Raw genomic sequence first — 26,488 nt, 5'->3', positions numbered from 1 at the left:
CTGACCACCGCCACCAAGATGAGGAGGGGCTCTCTGGCCTTCCCCTCACTAATGACATCTGGCTCCAACGTGGGAAGGATTAGAGAGCGTGGACGAGACGGCCTGGCCCTGCCCTCCTTCCACTCTCCCAGACCCCAAGTTGGCCTTTGCTTGGGAGAAGGACTTTGGAAGGAATAGTTATTAATTTATTCTGTGCTTACCATGTGTGGGCACTGTTTAAATGAACCATTTAGAACCAAACGGGACTAACTCTTATTTTAAATGTATGTTTTAATCAAAGTAATTACTATGCTTAGAGCCAAATATTTCCATAAAGGTTGTTAGGAGGGTTAAAAAAAAAAGGTGGTATCCATTGCACCTGCCTGACCCGGGAGATCCCACGCTGTGACCTGATTATCTCAGCTGATTTTTCTTTGCACCTAAACCACAGGCTGGGCCTGCTCCTCCTGGATGGAGCAGCTGCAGGAATTGCCTGCAAACTTCCTACCTTGGAAACAAGGGCTTCCCTCTTTCCTTGCACACGTGCTCACCACCCAGGCCCACCCTCCCTTCTGAGCCATATGACATAAGAGAAAGTTGCCTAGATCAATATTCCATGTTTCCAGTATTATCACTTTGTAAATGTACTGGGCCGTGTAATAAACTTTGAAATTCTTGCTTTTCTACCCAACTTTATTTTCCCTGGGGTTAATAACTACAACTTTTCTTGCTTACTTGGTTTTTTTTTTAAGTGTTGTTATGATTCATTCAACTTCAACTTCTCACCGGTTACCCAGACCTCCACGCTATCCAACACATCGGTGACTCAATAGATTTTTGCCTTCATGAAGAAGTTCCGCAACTTTCTGAGCTGGTTGCCATCTGCTGCCCAGCCACCCTCTTTTATTTTTTTATATTTATTTATTTGTTTATTTAGAGACAGAGTCTCACTCTGTCACCCAGGCTGGAGTGCAGTGGTGCAATCCTGGCTCACTGAAACCTCCGCCTCCCAGGTTCAAGAGATTCTCCTGCCTCAGCTTCCCAAGTAGCTGGGATTACAGGCACATGCCACCACACCCAGCTAATTTTTGTGTTTTTAGTAGAGATGAGGTTACACCAAGTTGGCCAGGATGGTCTCGATCTTTTGACCTCATGATCTGCTTGCCTCAGCCTCCCAAAGTGCTGGGATTATAAGCATGAGCCACTGTACCTGGTCTCGGTTTTATTTTTATTTGTTTTTGTAGAGATGGGGTCTCGCTATGTTGCCCAGGCTGGTCTTGAACTCCTGGTCTCAAGTGATCCTCCCATTTTGAGCCACCATGCCTGGCTTCAGCCATCCTTTTAGTTCTCCCTTCACCACTTCCTGGGTCCCACCCTGCCTGGATGGGAAGCCTCATTTCCAGGGCTTTCTCAGGAGATGGATGGTGAGGGGAGCGGTTGGCCCTGAGGCTACCCCGTGACACTGATCTTCTTTCTCCTCCATGGCCCCTCTGGATGCCCTACCTCTGGCCCGTACTTCTGCTGGTCTGAGTGGCTTGCCTGGTGGGGTGGCCTGGACCCTCCTCTTGGGGGTCTGAGGTCCTGGTACCATGTCCTTAGCAAGGCTTGGCTGCTGTCCTTGTCATTTATAGTGACGACTGGGCATGGGAGCACGGAAGGCTGCCTCAGCGGATCCCCTGGGTACCAGACACATTCCTCCCTGCCACCACCTGGGGACCAGCATCCCCACCTCCTGAGCACTGGCATGGTGGTGGTGGGCTACCTGGGTCTGGGACACCCACTCACCCACTCACGCACACTATGTGCCCTCTGACCTGGCATGTGCCCAATTCTGGGGGTATCTCTCCTACCCTACAATGGGATGCTGCTTGCCCACCTGCCTTTACAACTTGGCAGGTCTGGGTTACCAGCTGGCTGCAGGCGTTTGTGGCTGTGTGGTTTCCTCACGTCCCATGGTCAGATGTTCAGGTCCCCCCAGAGGCGTCAGCTCACCAGGAGTGGCTCTTCCAAGGCTCTTCCTGCTGCCAAGGACAGGACCTTGCCCTGGAAGCTGGAGGTCTGCCTTGCCACTCTCCTGCTGGTACCTGCCACAGATATCACGCAGCATTTTCTCCACTTGTAGTCACCGTGGAAACTCTGGGTCCCCTGGCTGAGCAGCAGAGCTGCCTGAACTCCAGCCCTTTCTGGGTCCGGGTCCCCCTTTGTCAGCTAAGGGAGTGGTATTGGCATTCGAAGTTACAGAATGTGTTGCCTCGAAAACTCGGAGAGGCTTTCCGAGCTGGTGCTTTTTCCCTGGAGGCAGAAGCTGCGGGTGCAGCCACTTGTCCTGTTCGCTAACCTGCCCTCCACCGTTCAGCACGTGACCGGGTATGGCCCGGATCGTGGGTCCTCAATGCCTTCACCAGTGTGGCAGGCTCTGAGTCCTTGTTGCACTTACTTGCTGTCCTCTGTGGCCCACAGGTGTGGGCTGCCACCCAAAGCACCCATGTCTGTGCCACGTCTTGCTCTTCAGGGCTAGTCAATGTGACATCCTCCATCTAACGGGCCAGTGTGGCTCATTTTTGGCACTCCTCTGCCTTCCCCCACAATTCAGCTGTTTGGCAGGGCCAGACGGAAACATTTTGTCCTTGAGTTATTATCTGGGTGGTGGAGGGTGGCAGGTGAAGGGTCCTTGCCCCCTCCCACTACGGCTGTTCTTTCTCTACAGCCTGAGGAGCCTGTGTGAGGTTCTGCTGGTGACAGAAGGTACCTCTACTCAGTCACATATTTGGGAACCGGTGGATGGAGCCCAAAGACCCACTGTGAGATGGGTGTGGGCCAAGGCTCTGCTTATCACTCACTCTCAGATGCCCATCAAGGGGCCATGGTAGGATTGGCAGCAACTCAGCTTGAGCAAAGCAGTATTCTCCTTTCCCCAGCACATGGGGACTTGACTTCCCCTTTGGGGAAGGACTGAGGGAATCATGACGGTGCGCTGGCTGTGCTATGGGGTCCTTCCCCATGGGACCCAGGTTCTTCCTCAGCTAGTGAGTTCTGGGTCTGAGAACTGGCTCACATCTAAATCCTGGGCCAGGAATCCCAAGGCCTTCTCCTGAGATCCTTACCAGGGGACAAATCCTGTGCCATGGAGGGTGACCCCTGACACCCCTGGCTTTCTCCTTCTCCCCCTTCTCCCATTCCCAGATACTTCCCCAAGTGCTGCTATAGCAAGAGAGGGGCCTTGTCGCCCAACAAGAGGGGGTGCACCTGTGGACCCAGAGGGTCTAGGAGAGCCTGGGAGTCAGGACTATCAAGGGCTTCACCCCAGGTAGCCCCTTCCCCTGTCTTTGAATCACTGAAAAGCTGCGGGGCTGACCAGCACCACCAAGATGAGGAGGGGACTGCTCCAGTCTTCCCCTCGCTAGTGACACCTGGCTCCAATGTGGGTTGGGCAGCAGTCCCAGGCAGGGCACCGACTGGGGAAGGACTGGACTGGAAGGATCAGCTGGTGCCAAGTCCCTGAGGTGGAAATGAGGCATTTCTCAGGAACAGCGAGGAGGGGCTACGAGCTGAACGTGTCCCCAGAAACTCACCTGTTGAAATCCTAAGACCCAGTGTGATGGTGTCAGGAGACAGGGCTACTGGGAAGCAATGAAATCACGAGGGTAGAGCCTTCATGAATGGGATTAGTGCCCTATAAGAGGGACCCAAGAGATATGCCTTCCCCTTTTCCACCATGTGAGGATACAGCTAGCAGGTGCCATCTATCCAGCAGGAAGCAGGCCCTCACTGGGCCCTATCTGAACGTGCTGCCACCTTGATCTTGGACTTTCCAGCTGCCGAGACTGTGAATGATACATTTCTGTTGCTTATAAGCTGCTTGGCCGAGGGTATTCTGTTATAGTGGCCTGAAGGGACTATGGCAGGAGGTCAGCGAGGCTGGAACAGAGTGTGTGGAGAAGAGCAAATGGAGAGGAGTGCAAGAGTTAAAGAAAGAGGAAAGAAACACAAAAAGTGGCTCAACCGTCAAAGACACATTCATTTTGGAGAATCAACCTGAGAGAGGCTTCTGGCTGATTTTGGTCAGGAGCTTTCTCTCTTACAGACTAAGAGTATTTAAGGGTTCAGGTCAAGAGGGCTTATCCCAGGCTTGGAATGTTTCTTCGTCGGGGAGAAGTTTATTGTGGGGTTGGAATATTTCTGGTCAGAGGGGAGATTATCTTGGGGCCGACATCTCTTGGGTTGGAGGGGATGTTTTCTGGGGGCTGGCATGTCTCTGGTTGGGGAGGGGTTTATGTTATGGTTGGAATGTTTCTGGTTGGAGATGTCGTTTGTGGTTTATGGTCATGCTGACCTTAGCCATTAGGCTGATGCCTTTTGGATTTAGGCAGTTTTTGATCAAGAGGAACTTTAAAATGATGTGCTTGTCCAAGATGGCAATGCTCTTGCTCTGTCAAGGAGGTCAGAGAGAATGCCAGGGGCCAGGTAAAGTAGAGTCTTGTTGGCTGAGAGGACTTCAGACATAATTAAAGTAGCAAAGGGAGCCATTGCAGGGTGTAAGCAGGAGAAGAAGGACACGACTGGATTTTCTCCTTTAAAATCTCACTCTGAAGCCAAGTGCAGTGGTATGTGCCTGCAATTCTACCCACTTAGGAGGCGCAGGTGAGAGGATTGCTTGAGCCCCGGAGGCAGAGGTTACAGTGAGCTGAGATCATGCCACTGCACTCCAGCCTGGATGACAGAGCCAGACCCTGTCTCGAAAAAATACTATATTATAGAAAAAATATTATTATCTATACAGCTGAATATTATTCCACTATATAGATGTACCATATTTTGTTTATCCATTCATCTGTCAATGGACACTCAGACTGTTTCCTCCTCCATTGTGATTCATGCTCCCATGAACATGCATGTACATATACCTGTTCGCGTCCCTGCTTCCAATACTTTGGGGTGTATGCCCAGGAGTGGAATTATGAACCATGCAGTGATTCTATGTTCCACTATTTGTGGAACTGGCAGCCTGGTTTCCACAGCAACCACAGCACTTTCCATTCCCACCATCAATGCACCAATGTTCCTGTTTCTGCACACCGTTAACGTGGCTTGTTATTTTCCATTTTTTTTTTTTTTTTTTTTTTTTAACAGATGTGTGCCACCATGCCTGGCTGGTTTTTGCATTTTTTGTAGAAACAGGGTTTCTCCATGTCGCCCAGGCTGGCCTTGAACTCTTGAGCTCAAGTGATCCACCTGCCTTGGCTTCCCAAAGTGCTGGGATTACAGGAGTGAGCCGCTGTGCCTGGCCGAAAAAGGAAGGAACTTCTGACGCAGGCTATAGCAGGATGAACCTTGAGAGTGTCATGCGGAGTGAAATAAGCCAGTCACAAAAGGACAAATACTGCATGACTCCAATTACAGGAGGTCCCTAGAGTGATCAAAGTGATAGACACAGAAAGTAGAAGGGTGGTCGCCAGGGGCTGTGGGGAGGGGTGATGGGGAGTTAGTGTTTAATGGGTAGGTATAAGGTTTCAGTTTGGGAAAATGGAAAAGCTCTGTTGCTGGTTGATGGTGATGTTTGTACAACGTCATGAATCTATTTAGTATCACTGAACTGCACATTTGAAATCATTAACTTGGGAAAGTGTATGTTTTGTGTATTTTGCCACACACACACACAGGGAAGTTCACTCTGGCTGCAGGATGGAGACGGCTGCTGCAGGTGCCTGGTGACCCAGACCCCCGCAAGGTGAGCAGGTGAGAAGTGTGTGGATTCTGGAGAGATTTGAGACAGGATTGGTAAGGATTTACTTGCCAGCAGGGTGTGGGCGTGAGATAACTTCTAGTTTCCCAGCCCCAGCAAACTTCTATGTGCTGAGATGGGGAAGAGTGTGGGAAGAGCTGGCTTTAGAGACGGAGGTCAGAGGAGCTGCTATTGATGTGCCACACCTGGGATGCCCACTGCACAGCTGTGCACCAGCTGCTCACCACACATCGTCTTAATACTCCCCACCCCTAACACACACACGCACAGGTGCAAACACACACACATACACACACAGGTGTGCCTCATGCACATACACAGGTGCAAACACACACACAGGCGTGCATGCACACACAGGCATGTACACATACATGGACGCACATGCAGACACAAGGGAAGTACAAGGGGGGTGGTCACCTTCGAGATGGCAAGGCTTGAGAGATCCAGCCTGTCACTCATGCTTACACAACAAGCACATCGCAGAGGCAGCATTCCATCCCAGGCCTGTGCAACTCCAAAACTTCTGCTTTTTGCTGGTTGGAGAAACCGGCTAGGGCTCATTTTCCCATGGGTTCCTTAGAATGAGGAAGAATCAGATGGCAAGTGATTGTCCCTTGTCCCTCTGCAGGAAGAGGCAAGACTTGGAGGTGAGGAGGGCTGGGGCTTTGCTTGCCCCAGGGGTGAATGGAGAGGCCTGGGCCCAGGGAGGTGGGGAGGAGGAGTGGAGGAGCAAGAGCTCGGGGACTGTAGGTGTGATGGAGGCCTGGCCCAAGAGACGGACAAGTGTGTCCCTTCTGAGGGAAGGGCTCGGGTGGCAGAGAGCTCCAGGCAGCTGGCCTTCTGTGCTTGAGCCTGATGGGGAGGAGGGAGAGCCCTGGGGGTGTGAAGCTGGCTCTCCCCAAGCCACATAAGTATTGAGCACCCTGTGCAGGCATTGAGGGGATCATGGTCAAGGAGGCTGAAAGTCCCTGTGGTGATTGTCTGCAGAGATGGCAGCTGCATTCACCTCCTGCTACTGCTGTAACAAAGGGCCACAGTTTAGTGGCTTAAGGCAGCACACATTTTATTCTCTTCCTCTTCTAGAGGCCAGAGGGCCTAAATGGTTTCACTGAATGAAATGAAGGTGGCGGCAGGGCTGCGTCTCTTCTGGAGGCTCTAGGGGAGAATCCATTCATTGTCTTCTCCGGCTTCCAAAGGCCACCTGCACTCCTTGGCTCATGGCCCCTTCTTCCATCTTTGAAGCCAGCAGCACAGCATCTTCCAGGCTCTCTCTGCTTCCATTGCCACATTGCCTTCTTCCTTCTATAGTGAGATCTCCCTCTGCCTTCCTCTTGTTAAGACCCTTAAACATCTAGGGCCCAGCTGGATAATTCAAGATCATCTCTCCATCTCAAGGTTCTTAAGTGCATCTGTGAAGTCCCTTTTGCTACGTAAGGTGACATATTCACAGGCAACAGGGACTTGGACCTAGACATTTTGGGGGGTATTATGTAGCCTCCCATAGCTACCAACAATTCCTCCTGTCCTCATGTACATGCTACTCTTCCCATTAGAAGTGGAGTCTGTTTCCTCTCCCCTTAAATCTGGGCTGACCTGGGATTTGTCTGACATTATTCCAGTCTTGGGCTAGGCAGTGAGAGACATGGGAGCTTCTGCATTTACTCCTTTGGGTTCTTAGAGGTGGCATGTAAAGAGATCTGACAACTCTGATGGAAAGTGGAATAGTTGGGAGGTCACTGGGGGGCAGGGAGAGAGAGAGAGAGAGGTGCCCAGTCAGCCTCCAGTTTTCCAGTCCCAGCAGCCATGACACAAGGCACGAGAGTGAAGCCATCTTGGATCCTCTAGCCCTAGCTGAGTCACCCCAGCCAACACTGTGTGGAGCAGAGATGAGCCATCCCAGCTGAGCCCTGCCCAGGTTTCTGACACACAAAGTATGAGGCTATTGTTTCAATCCACTAAGAGTATAATCACCAGCTGCAGGGAGGGTGCTTTGAGAGCAAGATCAGGCTGCCTGCTTTGGAGCAGTCAGTGGGGAACTGGAGCTGCTACAGGCAGCCTGGGTGTTCCCAGGCAGTCTCCAGGTGGTAATGCACACTTTCTGAGCCTTGTTTCCCCTGGAGAGGGTAGACTAAAGGATCTCGAGTGCATTTCAGTATGCTGTCTGCCTTTGGAGTCTCTCTGTGGCTGCTCTGGCCTCCCAGGGTATGTGAGTCCTGAGGACTTCAACAATTCCGTTTAAGGTGTTTTGTGCCAGCTCTTAGAGCATTAGCATCTTGGCCAGGTTTCATGAAGGACAGTTCTCTGGGGTCCTTGTATCAGTCAGGATTCAACCAGAGAATAAACAAGTAGGAGGCAGATATTGAGGGATTTATTGGGAGGAGTTGGTTTAGACGACTGTGGGGCCTGGCCAGGTGAGTCTGGAGTTCACGAAGAGGCGGTGAGGACAGGTTGGGTCTCTCAGGCACCTCTCAGGCCACTGCCACAGGAGGAATTTCTTCTTCTGCTAGGAACCTCAGCACAGCTCTGAGGCCTTGCCACTGATTGATTAGATCAAGTCCACGTGGGTCACCCAGGATAGTCTCCTTTACCTGATGTCATGAGCTTTAATCACATCTACCAAACGCCCTCACAGCAACACCTAGAAGAGTGTTCAGGTGTATAAGAGGACTGTGGCCTCACCAGGCTGACAATTCAATTGCCTTTAAATTATCCTTCACAGTCTTCCTTTGAAAATATGCCCCCCAAATCCTGGGAGAATGAAGGTGGTGGGAAAAAATAAATACAATATATCTATATGACATGTATGCATATGTATGGGGTGTGTCTATGTAAATATGCATTTATATGTAAAACATATATATATAACATCACCCTCCAGCCAGATGGGCCTGTTGACACTCTTTTCTTTTGAAATCAACTCTGCACAGATGATTTAGAGAAAATTTATGTGTTCCCCTAAGTCAAAAGGGTTTGCTTACAATAATTAGCAACAATGATAAACAAAAATAAAATCTGAGATGACATGTGGCCATTTATCCATAATAAAGCTATAATTCCATTTGTGGGGACCATAAACCACTGAGCATGAGTGGGGTGTCCTGGGAGGTTAGCTCCTGTCACCAGAAATGACATGAAATGACAGCTGACCATGTAAAAATGTGATGCACCTTGTGTTTGAATGATGCAGTGGCACCTGGGGTTGCAGGGAGCTGGGGCAGCCAAGTCCTCAGAGGAGAGGAGGCCCGGGTGCCAGCACCCTGCCACACCCCCTGGCTTCCTCCTGCAGGCAGTGGGCACAGGAAGGTGGAGACAGACACTCCAGAGAGCCAAGCTTTCCACATGCATCATCTTGTCTCATCCTTCCAATGAACATGTCAGATGGGCACGGCCATCCCCCCATTTCATAGACCAGGCAGCTGAGCCTCTCAGATGTAAGGCCATTTGTTCAAGGCCACAGAGATCACTATGGGCGTCGCAAAGAGTGGACAGGGCAGTCTGACCCTATGCTCTCAACCAACACCAGTGAGGATTTCCCAGATAGACATCATGTCATTAGCACTAGCCCTGATACAGTGTCTTCCTGGTGCCAAGGACTCTTCATGAGACATGACCGGGACTCTACTGGAGAAGGGAGGAAATGGAGGCTCAAACAGTTGATGTTACTTGTCCCATGGGTCCCAGTGAGTGAGGGCAGAGCTGGCAGGGGCACTCAGATCTGTCTAGCAGCTGAGCTCTTCACCATGTAGATAAATGGCTGTCCCTTGCCTGTCCCAGAGAGCAGCTGGCATGTCACAGGGCCCCTGGGAAGCTGAGAAATGATCCCCAAAGATATCAGGTCCCAATCCCTGGAACACGTAAATGTGATCTTATTTGGGAAAAAGATCTTTTCATTAATGATTAAATCAAGGCTCTTGGGATGGGGAGTTTATCCAGCATCATCTGGGTGAGGGCAGATAACCTCCCCTTTCAGTTTTTTATTTTTTGATCCTAGCAAGCAGTTTTGATGGGCAGGGGAATGCTGCATTCCTCATTCCAGCTAAAGAGGAAAAGATCTCACAAGGAGAAGGGAGTGCTAAGGGAGAGCAAGACTGTATACCCTTCCAAAGACCCCCTGTGGTCCAAAGTCCTCTGACCAGCTCACTCAGTTCCTTTTGTCTTCCAATGGCAGAGGAGGGACAAGGTGAGAGGAGCTGGGGGTAGTCATAAACACCAGGGTCCTGCCCCCGGCAGCTCCTCTACTTCTTTGAGAGAGCACCGCCTCTGAGCTCCACCAGGGGTCCTGTTCTTTTCTATAGTCCCTTGAAGATGAGGTCCAGCTAAGGTACAGTAAGCAGTCACACCATCTCAAGTGTCCTTAGAACAGCGGGGCAGAGGGAGATGGGAGTCAGAGGAGGATCTGATGTGACTGCAGAGGCAGGTTTGGGAGTGATGAAGCCACAGGCCACTCCAGGAAAGCCTGCAGCCTCCAGAAACTGGAAGAGGCAGAAAGGATCCTACGCCGAAACCTTCAGAAGGAGCATGGCCCTACTGGCACCTTGACTTCCGACTTCTGCCTCCAGCCTGTGAGAGTCGATCTGGGCTGTTTTAAGCCCCCCAGTCTGGTCATTTGTACGGCAGCCCCAGGAGATTGATCCAGGACCTGTGTGTGAGTGAGGCCAACCTGCTCCCCTCCCCCGCTCTCCCTCCTGTGTCATCTCCAGGGGTCCCAGGACTCCTTAAAGCACGCTGGTGCCAGATGCAGTGGGGCCAAGGCCGGCGGATCACCTGAGCTCAGGAGTTCGAGACCAGCCTGGGCAACATGGTGAAACCCCATCTCTACTAAAAATACAAAAGTTAGTCAGGCATGGTGGTGGGTGCCTGTAATCCCAGCTACTTGGGAGGCTGAGGTGGAAGAATTACTTGAATCCTGGAGGTGGGGGTTGCAGTGAGCTGAGATTGCGCCACTGCACTCCAGCCTGGGCAATAGAGCGAGACTCCATCTTAGAAAAAAAAAGCACGCTGGAGGGCACTGTGGCTGCTGTCACAAATTATTACAAATTTAAGAGTGTGAGGCAACACACCTGTGCTATCCTATAGCTCTGGAGGTCAGCATCTGCCACAGACTCCTGGGCTAAAATCCAGATGCTGGCCAGGTGTGTTCTCCTCAGAAGGTTCTAGGGTGGAATCCATTTCCTTGCCTGTTCCACCTTCTAGAGGCTGCTGGAAGGAGGGGAGATGGACCTTGCCTGGTGGGGAGGTCTGAGGAGTTAAGAGATCCAGAGCCTCTGAGGAGAGACCACAGAAAGAAGCAGGAGGGAGGGGCCGTGGCTAGGGTGAGGCAGGTGATGCCATTGCCTTGGGTGCAAGACGTAAGGAAATGCTAAAAAAGCACAAAGCGCAACTCCCAAAACCCTGTCATCAAGATAAATATTTTAGTGTGATTTTGAAAAAATAAAAATCAATGCAAAAATTCATGATACACAAAATATTAAAGCTTTTTTTTTTTTTCCTCACTGTGTCGTTCAGACTGGAGGGCAGTGGCAGTGTGTTCTCGGCTCATGGCAGTCCTGACCTCTCTGGACTCAGGTGATCCTCCTGCTTCAGCCTTCTGAGTAGCTGGGACCACAGCTGTGGGCCACCACGCCCGGCTAATTTTCGTATCGTTTGTAGAGACGGGGTCTCACCATGTTGCACAGGCTGGTCTCCAGCTCCTAGCCTCAAGTGATCCTCCCACCCCAGCCTCCCAAAGTGCTGGGACTACAGGTGTGAGCCACCTCGCCTGGTCTAATATCAAAGCTTTAAATAACAGATAAATAACAGTGCTGGGCTCAGCGGTATCGCAACCCTAGGCAAAAGGACAGATCAGCACTACTGATCCTGACTTCATTTACAATTTCGCTATTTTGTTTTTGGATATGTTTGCACTGATTTTGAATTTTCAAAACACGATTTATCTTGAAGACTGATTTTTTGGGCTCCCCTTGAATTTCCCACCCCACGTCATCCCCTCTTCTGGCTGTGGCGGTGGGGGTGGGGCATCTGGCAGTGACCAACTGACCAGGGAGCCAGGGGTGTGGGCAGTTCCAGGGGCCACCGGTGCGCTGGGGTGTAGACGCGGCGCCGTCCCGCTTCCCCGAGCCCTGTCCTCTGGCTGGGGACAATCCTTTGCAGGAGGTCGTCCATCAGTGTTCCCCAGCCGCTCCAGCCGGCCTCCCGTCTTTAAGGCGTGCATTGCTCCTGGGCCTGGCCCCTGAGAGACCCCAGTGCGTGGCCGGGGAGGGCGCTGCAGTGCGCAGCTGAGGTCCCGCCCGGCGCGGCTCCTGCGACTCCACGCGTGGCCAGCAGGGGGCGGCGCGGGCACGCTCGAGGCCCCGCCTGCGACCCGGGGCATTTCCTTCCCTTTTCCGGGCTTTGCCTTCCTGCAAACAACCCCGACCCAGGGACAGCCCCGTCTCCTGGGGAGGGAGGGGCTCTGCGTTCTGCTCTCGCGGGGCAGCAGTGTGGTTTTCTTGGATCTGAATTGGGAAACCATGAGCAGACACAGGCACTCAGCGTGTGCTGAAGGTTCCCTGTGTCCCCGGACTTCTCACGCAGCCTAAAGAGGCGGTCACGCCTGCAAGTCCCACTTTGCAGATGTAGACGCAGAGGCTCAGCAGGTGGGTCTCCTCCCGAGATCCCGGAACCACCAGGTGAGAGGGCGAGTCGTGCTCAAGCCTCGCCGCTCCGCATTTGAACGTTTGTCCTTTATCGCCTTGTCTGTGGACAAGGCTGGTGTGGCCCCTGGCTGCGTGGTCCCTGGCTGCGTGGTCTCCACTGAACTCTGGGCGGGTTGCAGAGGTGGGAGCGTGACCAGGAGTCAGGCTGGAGTGCATGTCCCTGCCCCTGAGGTCCCTGTCCTGTTTGTGGCAATGAAGAGTGAGGGAGAAAGACGGAGAGAAGAGGAAGCATTTTGTGAATGGCTGTAGCAATATGAGTGACCCACTCCCAGGTCCACCTTCCAGTCTCCAGGGACAGTCCCTGGAGAGCCTAGAACATGAATTGTCTGTGTCTCCACCTTCAAGCACAGATCCAGCACTGAACAGCACCTGCACTGGTTCCGCCCAGTTCCCTGTACTCACCATTGCAGTCCAGACCCACATGCCAGGAAGCTGAGTTCCTTCCAGAGCAACCCCCAGCCAATAATGGTGGGAGCGGAGGATAAATACCCCAGCTCCCTTGCCCAGTGGGCGAGATAACCCTGAGGGTGTTCGGCACCTCTCCTCTGGGGCCCATGTGTCAGCTGGCCTTGCTGACACCTTGATTAGCCTCTTCAGTCTCACCTGCCCATTCCTTGGACTTCCTGGGACCACCTCCCTGGTAAACTACCTTCCTTTAAATCCTCACCTCAGGGCATGGCTCTGTTAAGCAGAGAATCTTGACACCACTTCGATGGTGGTGATACATTCATTGGTGCTGTTTCTTGAGCACTTAACGTATGTAGACATAGTGCAAAGGGCTTTGCGGAGTCAACCTCATTGAATCCTTGCAACTGCCCTGTTTTGTGATGAGGAAGCTGGTGAGGTGGTCATGGGGCTGCTAGGATTAGTACCCAGGTCTGGAATCAGGGACTGAATAAGTGATGGGGGCCTAGATTCCTCCCAGGATTGCAGCTTAAGATAGAAACTAGACATCATGGAATGTGGGTGTGTTTGGGGAAACTAGGAGCTCATCCCAAGGCTTTCGAGAGTCACCCCCACAAAGGGCAGGTCCCTTTCCCAGTCCCAGCCAAGTCTGGCAGGGGGACCCTACTTTCCTCTTTGTGTATTTTATATCTCACTCATTTTCTACCGTCAGTAAGTGTGCATTACTTTTCGTAATTTGAAAATAAAACCATAAAAAAGTAAGACTTTCAGATAAAAGTACATTTGGACACATTAGTTGGGAAAATGTAGTTAAAGGCAGCTCCTGGCAGGATGCCTGGTTAAGGGTGGTTTCCGGGATGAAGACACAGCTGACGACTGAGAAGCCATGCCTCCCTGCCTGCACCCTGTGCTGGTGCCACATGGCAGTGGTGGCTGAGGCTCGGTGGACTGCCTTGGTGGAGGAGATGAGGCCTGTGAGAGCTACTTAGCAATTTTTGTTGCAAACTGAGGATGTATCTGGGGTGGATTAGGGCCCAGCATTAGGGAAGGACCTGGGTTTGCTGGACTTACATGGAGGGTTTTCTTTCCCAGGACATGGGGCCAATGTTTGGTCATGGGGCTTTGGTTTCTGCAGGTGTGGGGAAGGACCCTTGGCTCCTCGGCTTCAAGGCAAGCCTGTTGTGTCTAACCCCAGACAGCAGGGGAGGGTTCGGGGCTTACTAGCCTGGTGGTACTCCTGGGGGTGAGGGCAGAGGCGTGAGAGTCCCCTGCTTGGTGAGGGGGAAGGAGGGAATGCTGGGAGTCAGGAGGGTGACAGGCCCTGGTGGGTGGGGGTCCTGGCTAGTGCCTTCCTGCCAGAACAGGATTCCACAAGCCAGACAGATGGGGGAGAAGGTGGGGTGGTGGAAGACTGATGGCAGGTGATGGCTGTGGCTGGGTTTTCTGTCGGCGTCTGGCTGGTGACCTTTTGGAGGAATAGATTCAGAAGAGACTGCTATTTGTCAAGGCCCAGTCCAGAGATGCCAGAGGGGGTCACCTCCTCAGCATTAAATGTCAGGACCCTACCGTCACTGGAAGAGGGATATACATCCCGGCAGGACACAGGCTGGTTGGGGCTTGGCAGGCTCCTGAGCCCAAGCGTGTCTGCAGAAATGCAGGTGTGCCTTCCTGACGTGTTGTGATGTTAATTTGCGACTCGCTCTTGTGTGTGTGTGTTTTTTTCCTTTCTCCTCTTCCCGGAAGGCAGTGGAATTCCTTCATCAGGGCTTTGTGGTTTGGAGTGGAAAACTGAAATTGCCCACTCCTGGTTTTATTTTCAAAAGGAGGATGCCTTGTGGGGGGCATGGTTGAGGTAGTGAGAAAAAATGCCACCAAGCTGGGAGGGGGTTCTAGGGCAGGCGGCAGAGTCTGCACTGGTAGGGCTGTCAGGAATTCCTGCCAGGCTGGATCCTCGATGCCCAGGCCCCTGCTTCTCCAAAGCCCCTCAGCCTCTACCTCTTGGCCTCTGCCCTCAAGAGACCCTTGGGATCTGTGTATATCAAGGGCCCAGGGACCAGAGCCACACCTGAAGGTTTGAAGTAGGCTCAATGGCTTTGCTGGTGACTTTAGGCAAGGCTCATCTGCAAGTTTGTGATAGGAACGGTGCCCATCTATAATCTGTAGTGAGGATTATTTAAACACACAAAGCACGTAGAGCAATGCCTGGTATACAGTAAGTGCTCAATAAGTGCTTGCACTTGCTGTTCTTGTAAGTAATGACTGACCATTGTGAGCTGAGCATTCGGGGCTTCCCCAGGAGTTTGACTCCATGCTAGGCCTCTGGGGCTTTGAGAAGGTGCAGGTGTAACAGGAGCCTCCATTCTGCGGTGACTGAATTTCCTGTCAGCCTGGTGGCCTGGGGTATGGAGGCACTTCTTGGGGGTTTGAAGTAAGTGGGAATGAGTATCTCGAGAGCCACAGTAAGCCCCGGACTCAGGTCCCTGCCTTCTCACATTGGGAGGCTCCTCAGATTGGGCCTGTGGTCTCCAAGGGTAATGGTGGGGACAGCTGGCACCCACTGGGAGAATCCCCCTGGTGAGTCATCTGAGTGGGTCTCCCCAGGATCTGTGGAAGTCAGCCATGGGACTCCCATTTTATAGGTCAGGGCCCCATCAGAGGCTGCCCAACACTCACTGCTGGAGAGAGGGGGACCAGGGATAGAAGTAGGACCACCTCCTTCAGGGCCTCTGCACGTTGGACTCGACTGCCCTTATGGGGACACTGACCTCCTAGCAGGCACTCGGGCAAGTGGGTCACCACTGTCGGGACTAGCCCTGCTCAGGGTGCAATGCCAAGACCTGGTGCCCCAGCCCAGCCTAAGTGAGTGATGGAGGTGAGACCTGCACCCAAGCCAGCTCCCAGCTGGTGACTAACATGGGCCCACCACCCACCATCACCCCTGGTCCATCCCATCACCCAGGGACAGAGCAAGGGACCACATCAGGACTCTTCTCTCTGGGACAGATGCTAACCTGGAGTACAGGTGTCACCTGGGCCTGTCCTGGGTAGATGGGCTGCGGCCCCTTCTTGAGCAATGGCTGCTGTTGGAGGAACAGGGACAAGGCACAGCTCCCATTGTGCATGCCTGCTGGGGCATAAATGCGGAGTCCACCCATGTCCTCCCCACACTACAGGGCAGACACAGATGAGGCCCTGATCACCTGGGAGGAAACCATCCACCTGGGCTAGTGGGATGGAGTGGCTACAGGTGGCCAGCAGGGACTCGAACCTATACAGTTTGCTTCTGCCCAGTTGCCCAGCACACACCAGGGCTGCTGGGGGGTGTTCTTGGGAATGCAAATTCTCCCTGTGATGAATTTCAGAGAAAGAAAAGGAAGGAAAAGGCAAATCTTCTCCTTCCCTTCCATCCCCTCCTGTTTCCCCTTTCTCTCTCTCTTCCTGTTCTTTCAATGTCTTCCTCCCTTTCTTTTCTCTTTCTTTCTGTCTCTCCCTGCCTCTCTGCCTCTCTCTCCCTCTTTTTCACCTCTGCCTGTCTGTTCTTCCCTTTTCCTCTCTTTCTGTCTCTGTCCCTTCCTCCCTCCCTTTTTTCCTTCTCTCTTCTCTCCTCCCACACCCTGGGGCGGGGGATGGAGGTGGGGGCTGTGCATGTGCTCTGCGCCTGCCCGCTGTGGGGACCTGACCTTTTCTGCACTGAGGGGAAGGCGCGGAGTAATTAGCTTATATAATCCCTGGCCTGCCTGCTGTTTGCCATGGATGTGGACAAACTCCATGAAAATGTGGCCTTCTGGGCTGCAGCTGTGGGATCCCTTCAAAGGGCCCGCTATGTTGGCCTGGCTGGGTCTGGGGAGGGGCCCAGGGGCTCTGGAAGGCCACTCTGGGCGCCGTCCTTTCACAGCCTTTCTTGGCTCCCTCCAAGGTGTCTGTGAACTTGTGGAGGGAGTGAGGGTATGGGGTGAGAGGCAGCAGGTTCCCCAAGAACTCACTAACACCAGTGCATTCAGATGCTTTCCGAAAAATTAGAGGAGTGTGTGCCCTCTGCAATTAGGTTTCTTCTTCCCTGATTCTAAGCCTGACAACAGCTTTGGTCTGGGTGGATGACATTCACATCCTCCATTTTCTTTCTCCTGGTCTCAGAATCCACAGGGAGGAGCTTCATGGTTTCAAACTCCTGTGCTGTGAAGTTACAGTGACAAGCTGCACTCACACCCGCTTTAGGAGCTTGGTCTCCAGATGTGCTGGGGTAATTTGTTTGTACAAAAAAAGTTATAATAAGCCTTTGAGACCCACTTCTGTACAACATCCCACAAGCTCACCTCTCAGATGTCTTGCAACCTGAAGCCAAGGCCTGGGCCTCCATTTCAAAGGTTTGGCAGGAAATTCAATGTATCTGATGGATTTATGCATTTATTATTTCTTTAAAAACTTCTCTAAAGCTGAAGTAATATAAGAAAGCTCATGCTCGAATGTGCAGCCCGAGGAGTTTTCACAAACTGAACACGTCTGTGCCACTGGCATCCAGATTCGGAATCAGGACCTGACCAGCACAACCACCTTCATGCTCCTCCCAGCCACCACCCCACAAATACCCCACCATCCTGGCTTCTCTCAGCATTGATCAGATTTGTCTGTTTCTGCACCTAATATAAATGGAATCATACAGCCTGTTCTCTTTTGTATCTGGCCCAACATTCTGCAATTTTATTTTTGTCTCTGATCCCATCAGGGCAGTTTTTCCGAGGCTGGGAAAGATAAGCAGGTCTCCCGGATGGGGACGGCCGGCTGAATGCCGACCAGGTGACCCGGTGGGCACCGTGGATGATTGAGATCTACCGTGGCAAACCGGTGCCTCGAGGGCCTGTCGTGGCCCTGCACTGTGTTGAATTTCACCCGTGCAGTGGGTAAAATATATTCTAATATGTGTATCAGAAATTTGGAAAAATGTGTAAAAAAATAATTTCACGCACATCATCCTGAGTTGACAACTTAGTAAACCTCCAGTCATATTTTTTGAGGTGAAATTAACATGACATACACTTAACCATTTTAAAGTGCGCGATTCAGGGTCCTTTAGCACATTCACAATGTTGTACAGCCAGCACCTCTGTCTCCCTGTCTAGCTCCGGTTCTCTCCTGGTCTCAGAATCCACAAAGATGGAGCTTCGTGGTTTGAACTCTCCTCTCCCCGTGCTGTGAAGTTACAGTGACAAGCCCCTGACAACCGTGAATCTGCTTTCCGTTCCTTCTGGATTTATATCAAGCGTACCATGCAATAGGTGACCTTTTGTGTTTCCTGGCCTACTTTTAGTGGCTTCCAATCATTTTTGCTTCAAGATTTTTTTTTTTTAAAGAAGGAAATGAAACATTATTGGTAAAGTTGAAGAGCCTACTTTTCTATAGGGTCACTTCTGTTCCCCAACTTCATCCCTGGGGGAAACAACAGTCATGAAATTTGTCCTTCAGAGTGTTTTTGTTTTTGTTTCTTTATTAAATTGGGAATTATAATGACAAGATGAGAATCTGTTTCTATCTTCTTTTGGCCAATCAGAAGGTTAGGCTGTACTGGAGCCCCACCCCATGGCAGCCATTGGCTGCAGCTTCGTGACGCCACCTGTCAGTTGATCTTGAGTTCTGCTCAGGACCCTGGCCCCACAGCCCCACGTGGCCCAATTCACTTGTCTGCTGCTTCCTTCCCAGGCTCTGAGTTTTAAACCCTAAAGGATTTCACAGTCCAGGAGTCCCCAAACACCTGTCTGTGCTCCACAGCTGTCTCTGCTGAAGTTTCCTCTTTTTGCAGATATGAAGAAAATAAAGACATCACGTCTTTTCCATCAAGATATGATTTAAGGGTGAGCCTCTATTCTGAGATACCATTTCTCTACTTTCTCAGGGTTAAAATGTTATTTTATTTATTTATTTTTTTTAGTCTTGCTTTGTTGCCCAGGCTGGAGTGCAGTGACGGGATCTTGGCTCACTGCAGCTTCAGCCTCCCGGGTTCAAGTGATTCTCCAGCCTCAGCCTTCATAGTAGCTGGGATTACAGATGCGCACCACCATGCCCAGCTAATTTGTGTATTTTTAGTAGAGACGGGGTTTCGTCATGTTGGTCAGGAGACCTCAAACGATCTGCCCTCCTTTGCCTCCCAAACTGCTGGTATTACAGGCATGAGCCCACCTCGCTCAGCCTAAATGTTCTTTTATGAGATAATTGTGACAGTGAATGAGTGAGTCTAGGTGTACTCAAGCTTTTTCTGTTAAGGCCTGGAAGGTAAATATTCTCGGTTTTGCAGGACCCGCGGTGTCTGTTGGAACTACTCAGCACTGCGGTTGTAGCGCTGCGGTTGTGGCGCGGAAGTAGCCACAGGCAATATGCAGCCAGTGACGGGCTGTAGCTGGGAAATCCTAATTTACAAAGAGGTGTGGGGCGACTGTGGTCATTGGGCCATTGTTTGTCCGCTGTTGATCTAATAGATGGTAGTGGTGGTTATACATGTTTAAGTGTTCTTTACTAGCAAACCCCCAAATTTAGCAATGGTAGAAGTTACTAGTCCCTGTGGTAGACATTACGAGTGCTAATAAAGATTTCCTGTCCCCTTGAAGGTAAGCATGGTCAGGTGACTTGCTCTGGACTATGAGATGTTAGAAGCAATACGTGTCACCTCCAGGCTGGAGCATTTCCGGTGTGCACTGCAAACAACAACAAAATCCACCATGGCCCACACACCTCTGCCATCACAGCTGTCTCTTCCAGAGATGTGCATCCCAGTGTTACAAAGCCAGCTCTTTCATGGAGATGATGGTGCTGGCAGGAGGGGAAGCAGAGAGTTATGCTGAAGGATGGCTGGGGAGGTGGGTGGGGCAGAGGAAGCTCAGACTTGTGCACGGGCCGGGGCGTGAATGAATGCTGTGGTCACGGACTCGTATGTGAACGTGATGGGGGCAGAGGTGTGTTGGAGTTGGGGCTGGGGATACACCTGCTGAAATCGAGAGTTTCATTTTTGACATGTTGAGTCTGAGATGCCTTTTAGAGATCCAAGTGGAGACGTCATCAAGGCAGCTGGAAATATGAGTTTATTTCAGAAATTATCAATTGGGGGCTGTTGGCTTATTTGGTTTAACTTACATAGTATTTATTTATTTATTAAATAATATTTATTTATTTATTGAGACAGGGCCTTGCTCTGTTGTCCAGGCTGAAGTGCAGTGGCACAATCACTGCAGCCTTGACCTCCCTGGTTCAGGTGCTCCTTCCACTTCAGCCTCCAGAGCAGCTGGGACTACAGATATGCACCACCACACCCTGCTGTAATAAATTGCCACAAATTCAGGGGTTTAACACAGCACCCAGTGATCATCTCACAGCTTTGTGGGTCAGAAATCCAGATGGACCTTGCTGTTCTCTGCTTAGGGTCTTACAGGGCCACAATCAAGGTGTCAGCTGGCAGGACTTCTTAGCTGGAATCTCTGGGGAAGAGCCCACTTCTCTTTCATTTAGGTGTTTGGCAGAACACAGACAGCTCTGGCAGCTGCAGGATTGAGGTCCTCTTTCCTTGCTGGTTGTTGCCCAGGGGTGTTTCCAGCTTCCAGAGGCTGTCACTGCCTCCTCACGAGCTCTGCTCCAGCCTCAAAGTATCAATGACAGGTCAGGTCCCTCTCATGCTTCAATGCCTCTGACTTCCCTTTCCGCCACCAGCCGGAGAAAACGCTCCACTCTTAAGGACTCGGTGACACTGGGTGATTACAATTGGATAATCCAGGCTCATCTCCCTGTCTTAAGGTCAAAGATTCCACATACCCTAACACAATCATGGCAGTGACATCTCCCCATAGTCACCATTTCTGAGGATAGGGATGTGGAATGCTGGGTGTACAGTGGGGACACTTTTAGGACTCTACCTCCCATACCTAGCAAGAGGTGTAGGTGTGTGAGAGATCCCTGGAGGACGCAGGTGGGCTCTGGGCAGAGGGAGCAGCATGTGCCGTGTCTGTGGGTGGTTCCCTGTGAACTTGTGCGATGCTCACATGGTTCTGTAGCATCTCTGGAGTCATACAGAGTAGGATTTGAGATCTGGCTCCACTGCTGTGTGACCTTGGGCAAGTCATTTCATCTCGTGTAGCTTCCATTTCTCCCCCTCAAATGGGGGCTTATATGGGATGGAGGATGCAGAGTTGCTGTGAAGATAGAATGAGTTTATCACAGCATCTGGCTGCTGGGAGCAGCCTGCTGGTCTGTAGATGCAGGATGGACCACCCTCCCCCCAAAACCTAGTGCAATGCAGAGAGGATGGGACGCACACTGAGAGGTGGGAAAAGTTGATTACTTGCATCGTGAGACTTCCTGGGGAGAGCAGAGCCAACTTCCCAGTGGGTTTGAAGATGGCTGGAGAATGCAAAGAAAGGAAGCTGGTTGGGATGTTGTGGGGGCTCGGGGGGGCCTGGAGCATGGCTTGAACAGCCCCTTCATGCCACAGAGAAGAGCACCTGGGCTTTCTTACTAAATGTGGGGTTGGGGGACAGATTCGAAAGGAGTCAGCCGTCAGACATCAAAAAGTGGGGTCAGACTCTAATGCACTGACATTTGACAGACCCAATAAATGTGAGCCATTGTTCTTGTACCCTCCTCCCCAGGGGCTGTCCAGCACCAGCCCAGGCTCAGCCCTGGCCGTGCACCCCTTCTGCTGGGCACCCTACGTCCGGGCCTCTGGTGGGGCTGGCCCTGCGCCATAGCTCCATGCTGCCCATGGCATAAGTGGCTCCTCCTCCGTTCCTGGGTCAGCATTGCCTGTGTATTCTCAAAGGACAGTTCTAGTCATACATCGAGAAGCAAGATTTACTTCCTAATTAAAAGGGAGTTTTCTGAACAGTAAATCAATCAATCATAGCCATGCACAAACACTCAGACAGCAGTTGCTTACATTTGTGTTTAATTTCTCAGGGGGAGCAAGCAGCTCTCTCTGGGTGCCTGGGATTCCAGGTCTGTGGCTTATCCAAGGGCCCTTATTTGAATTTCATCTAATCAGAATCATTACCCACCCATGAAGAACACAGCTTATTAACCACACGATCATCGTCTAAAACTAAAGCCCTGTCAGGTCACCTCATAGTAATGCAATTAGGCTCAGCAAGCATAAAATCCAGAATTATTTTGGGATCCATTTTTAAAGTTTAAATGAATGGCCCCAGAAAGATATTCAAGTTTATTTTTTTCAGGGGGTATGGGAGAAGTTTAATTTATTTTGTGTTATTTTGAAGGAGCACCTAGCTTTCCCTTGAGCCCTGGCAACGGCCAGATTGCTGAAATAAATGTTGTTCACTTAATTGAAAAGCCTACTGACAGCCTAACTCTGTGGGGGTAGAATCGAATTCATTAACAACGACAACAGCAGCAGCAATAAAAGTAGCCCCAGCCAGCCTTTGTCGAACCTCCTGGCCACGCCAGATGTTTCAGCAGGTACTAACTTCAGAGGGAAGTAACTTTGTGTCTGCACATCTCTCTTCCAAGCCCTTTCCCCATGCATCCTTCCTTCACCCCCGTGTGTCCCCACGTCACAGCTGGGGAAGGCAGAAGGCTGGGAAGTGCAACCACCTGCCCAAGGCCACGCCTCCTGGAGCGGGAGTGTCGGAATTCGAACACAGGCCAGCAGACTCCGGAGTCTCTTCCTCCTCCCACCCCCTCCGCTGCCTCACCTTTTCCGCTGACTCGAGAGGAGGCATTTTCAGCCCTTGATGAGCCTCTACAAATAGTTTTTAGGTGATAACTTGGGGTTAGAGGATTGCGGATTATTTTTCTGGCTCTGTCCCCAAACTAAAAATGACACATGTCACCTGGAATGCTGATCCAGCTTCTATAATTTTTTTGTACCTTAAATAATTTTTACTGATACTTATCAGTAAAAATCAGGTCCTCATATATTAGTAGATCATGGTCTCCTCAGCCCCTTGTCCTGTGAGCTTCTCCACTGAGCATCTCATGACATTGCAGGTTACTTCATCAGAGAGTGAGATGGTGAGAGAGAGACAGAAGGAAAAGGAGAGAGAGAAAGAGAGAGGGGAGCACACTGGCAAGATGAAAGTCAGTCTTTTGTTGTAACCTAATCTGGGAAATGACAACCTATCACTTTTGACATATTCTATTTATAGAAAGGAATCACTACATCCCCCCGACCCTCAAGGGGCACGGACTACCCAAGGGTGTGAATATCAGGAGGTGAGGATCCTGGGGCCATCTCAGAGGCTGCCTGCTACATTGGCCAAAGTGAATTGAAGCTCTCTGATAATTACAACTAAACACGAGGTCCTGATAACTTCATTTTCGGGTTCCATAGCGGGTGCTTGCTTTGCGAACTGTCTTTACCATGCAGCTTCCATTCTCCTTACTTTTGGGAACCACCTCCAGGGGAGACGTCTTCCTCCGGTTTGATTTACGTGTCTGGTGTGCTGTGGCCTACTCCATGTCAGGGTGGAGCCAAGGATTAAGCCAATCAGTGAACTTCATTTCTTGGGTCACACCGATGGGTTCAGGAAGGGACATGTAACCCAATTGGAATCAATGAGACTTTTGTTGGAAATCCTGGGAAACAGCCTCTGGGTGTTCTTCTGCTCTACTTGAAGCTGAAAGCAAGAGAGAAGTGGGGAGCTGCTGCAGCCTTTGTGACCATGAGGCATGGGAAGTGACGGTAGACGCTGCACTGCCTCCTACTGCAGAGTCACAGCGCAGTGTGGGAAGGGCTTGGCTTGTTTGGCCCAAGGGAGCTAAAGCTGTGATTTACTCAGGAATGAGGACATGATTCTTTTCTGGCCAATGAGACCCCAGAGGAGTTGAGTGGGAAACCCCTCCCTCTTTCTATTGCCAGAGGTGAGCAAGAAAGCCTGTGCCCTGGGCTGCTGACGGTGCCCATCCTACAGCCAGGAAGAAAGCCAGTCTTTGGATGAAGCTGTCACTGTGAGTGGCACGGTGGAGAGAGAAGGTTAAAAGCATGCAGATCCTTGCTCACTGTAAGTTACTAGACTAGCCCTTGTGCTTGGTCTACCTCTGGGCCCCCTCTCTGTGATCTAAGAAATTGCCTTATCATTTTAGCAATGCTGGGCCGTGTTATTTGCAGTTGAAAGCAGTCAGATAGACCAACCTGAAGGAACTTGGAGCAGAAACGTCCTGGATCTTGGTAATATTGTTTGAATCCCTGATCAAGCTGTGCCTGAAAGCAGACCTACTTTTGAGTTTTCTAGTTACATGAGTCAAAATGTTCCTTTTGTACTTAGACTAGGGGTTGAGTTTCTTCCCCTTAAAACCAAGAGAGTCCTGATCCAAGTTCATAACTAAAGCAGATCTAAAGAACCATCCTTACAGCATTTTCTGTTGATGACAACATTTTATGTCCCAAATCTCTTATCAGTTTTGAATTCTAAAATGCTCTAAAACCTAGAAATATTCTTATTAGTTTGAAACCAAGACTCACTTTTTTGACAAAACCTGAACAAACTCATATGTGGCTCCTTTGAGGCTTTATTTCATTGAATGCGAATATGCCTAAGTCTAGCTATAAAAATATTAATGGATTTCATTTCAAGGGGCTGCATCAGACCTTGCCAGAGGGGTTATATATAATATATAGCATATGCAGTTTCTAAAACACACAAAATTATAAATTCCCCAACAATCTTGTCTCAGGCTTTGGGTACCGAAAACCCGGAGTCCATCATGACAGTGATACTCAGGTGTGGGTCGATATTTAAGAGCAAGAGTGTGTTTTCCAATAATTTTATAGTTGATCATGTCATTTTCTTCTAACTCAAACTTAGGAGTTTCTAATTTGTCTTGGGCTGAAATGTGCTTGTGACAGAATCCATTCTGAGTCCCCAGCCTAATTATGTTTTGCATCATTTCAGAGATGGTTCATTTTGACTGAGGCCCGTCTGGTGGTTCATTGCTGTGATGTATTTTGGCATCGCGGATGCAGGTTCACCAGCCTTGTCTTGACCTTGGAAATGTTGTGGTATTTTACAGTGTGTGGTGACATTTATGGGCCCATTTGGACACTCACAAAGAGGTTGATTTCCATAGATTAAATGTCAAGTTTGAAGCCATCCAGGGTAATTGAATCCTTGAATGTTGTCCACTTAGATTCTCAACCGGGGCCGTTGACTGGACATTTGTGCTCTGTTACAAACTCACGAGTGCAGCCCAAATTGCTTAATGCCTAAAGGTCATTCTGTGAGTCCAGAGGGAGGTGTCGATAGGGAGGATCAGGGCATGGGAGTTTGATACCTGCAGAAATGTTGCTTGTTTTTATTTCTTTAAATGCAAGCACGTATGTGGTTGGTGAATCCTACTTGAGTAGGAATAGTTTTAAACACATGTACATAAATTTGGAGTGAGCTTCATTTAAATTGAAGGGTAGCAAAAAGCATAAAATAATTTCCAAGCTGTTGAAAGATATTCACCTTCTGATTGTCCAGAGAACATATGCGTCTTCAGACTTTGATCTGAGTCTTTTGAATTTTTGTCCTCACAAGGAACTGGAGTTAAATGGATCCAACACGGGTACACCGCACCCATTTCCTCCACTGGTGCACTGTGGCCAGGAGGTGCGAGGCCAGCCTCAGAGGCCTTCCTCACTGGGATTTCTGGTCTTTCTGCAGGTTCAGCTGTCCACACAGTGGCGTGGCCTTCTCAGCTCCACTGTAATCATCTCTACCAGTTATATCTGCTGACCAGTCTCCCTAAAAGTCAGGGCTGTTGGCCAACATACACCAGTCAGTGGAAACCAGGGTGAAAGTTAATTCACCCCCAAGTTTCAGAAGAGTAAAAATGGACATGTTGATTTCCTGTCCAGGCTAGGGGTCAGGACAGGGTAAGGGAGCCCACCTTTTGTGCTAGATTTTTGCTGCCACCTGTTGTGGGCATGCAGATGACATGGACGATGACTCCTAGATTTGTTCTGTGATCGAGAATTAGAACAAACGACAACCTGCCATTGGAAGTTCATCCCCGACCAGGGTGGGTGTTGTCTCTGCTGTGGCAATGGGGCAGAAATGCAGCTGAGATGGGGATCGGTACCAAGCAATCGTGCTTTCTGGCCACTGCCTGACTGTGGTGGAGGTGTCTGATCACAAGAAGGGACAAATGTTCCTCTAAGGGCAGATGCTTTGCCTGCAGTGATGACTCAGATGCCAAAACATTAGGATTTAATAGGGGCAGGCTTGGCCAAGCATTCAGTTGTTTAGTCTACATCAGGCTAAAACCTCTGGGTGATTGGAAACATCTTTGGAGTCTGAGGGGCCATGTGATCTGGTCTCTTATAGACACAGCCCAGATCAAGACCAATGAAAGACACATGGTCAGAGGGGGATGTTTTCTGAGTAGGGGAGGAGAGGAGGAGGCAGCCTGTGTTCAAGGCAATATTCATTTCCTGGGGCTGTGGTACCCAGTACCCCACATGGGGCAGCATAAAGCAACAGACACGTTTTCTCTCACTGTTCTGGAGCCCAGAAGTCTGAAGTCAAGGCATTGGCACGGCCATGCACCCTCTGAAATCTATGGGGTAGAATCCTTCCTGACCTCTTCCTAGTTTCTCGTGGTTTGCCTGCAAATGTTGGCATCCTGTGGCGGGTAGATGCATCCCTCCCATTTCTGCCTCTGCCATGGCATGGTGCCCTCTCCCGCATGTCTG

The 26,488-nt window shown here is 50.6% G+C and overlaps 1 long non-coding RNA gene across 1 annotated transcript in view; it reads left to right on the top strand.

The window, feature by feature from the left end:
* Positions 1-12,206: 12,206 nt before the first annotated feature.
* Positions 12,207-26,488, top strand: part of LOC105727558 (uncharacterized) — a 183,302-nt gene continuing 169,020 nt past the window's right edge. Inside the window, exons 1-2 of the long non-coding RNA XR_010344484.1 lie at positions 12,207-12,390; positions 22,959-23,813. This is a non-coding gene — a long non-coding RNA (uncharacterized LOC105727558). The remainder of the gene's footprint in view (positions 12,391-22,958; positions 23,814-26,488) is intronic.

This window comes from Aotus nancymaae, unplaced genomic scaffold (assembly GCF_030222135.1).
Source record: "Aotus nancymaae isolate 86718 unplaced genomic scaffold, 86718_ANA_hifiasm-v0.15.2.pri h1tg000029l, whole genome shotgun sequence".
Classification (NCBI taxonomy): Eukaryota; Metazoa; Chordata; class Mammalia; order Primates; family Aotidae; genus Aotus; species Aotus nancymaae.
The sequence above is the reverse complement of the archived record's forward strand: the minus strand, read 5'-3'. Positions and strand labels throughout refer to the sequence as shown.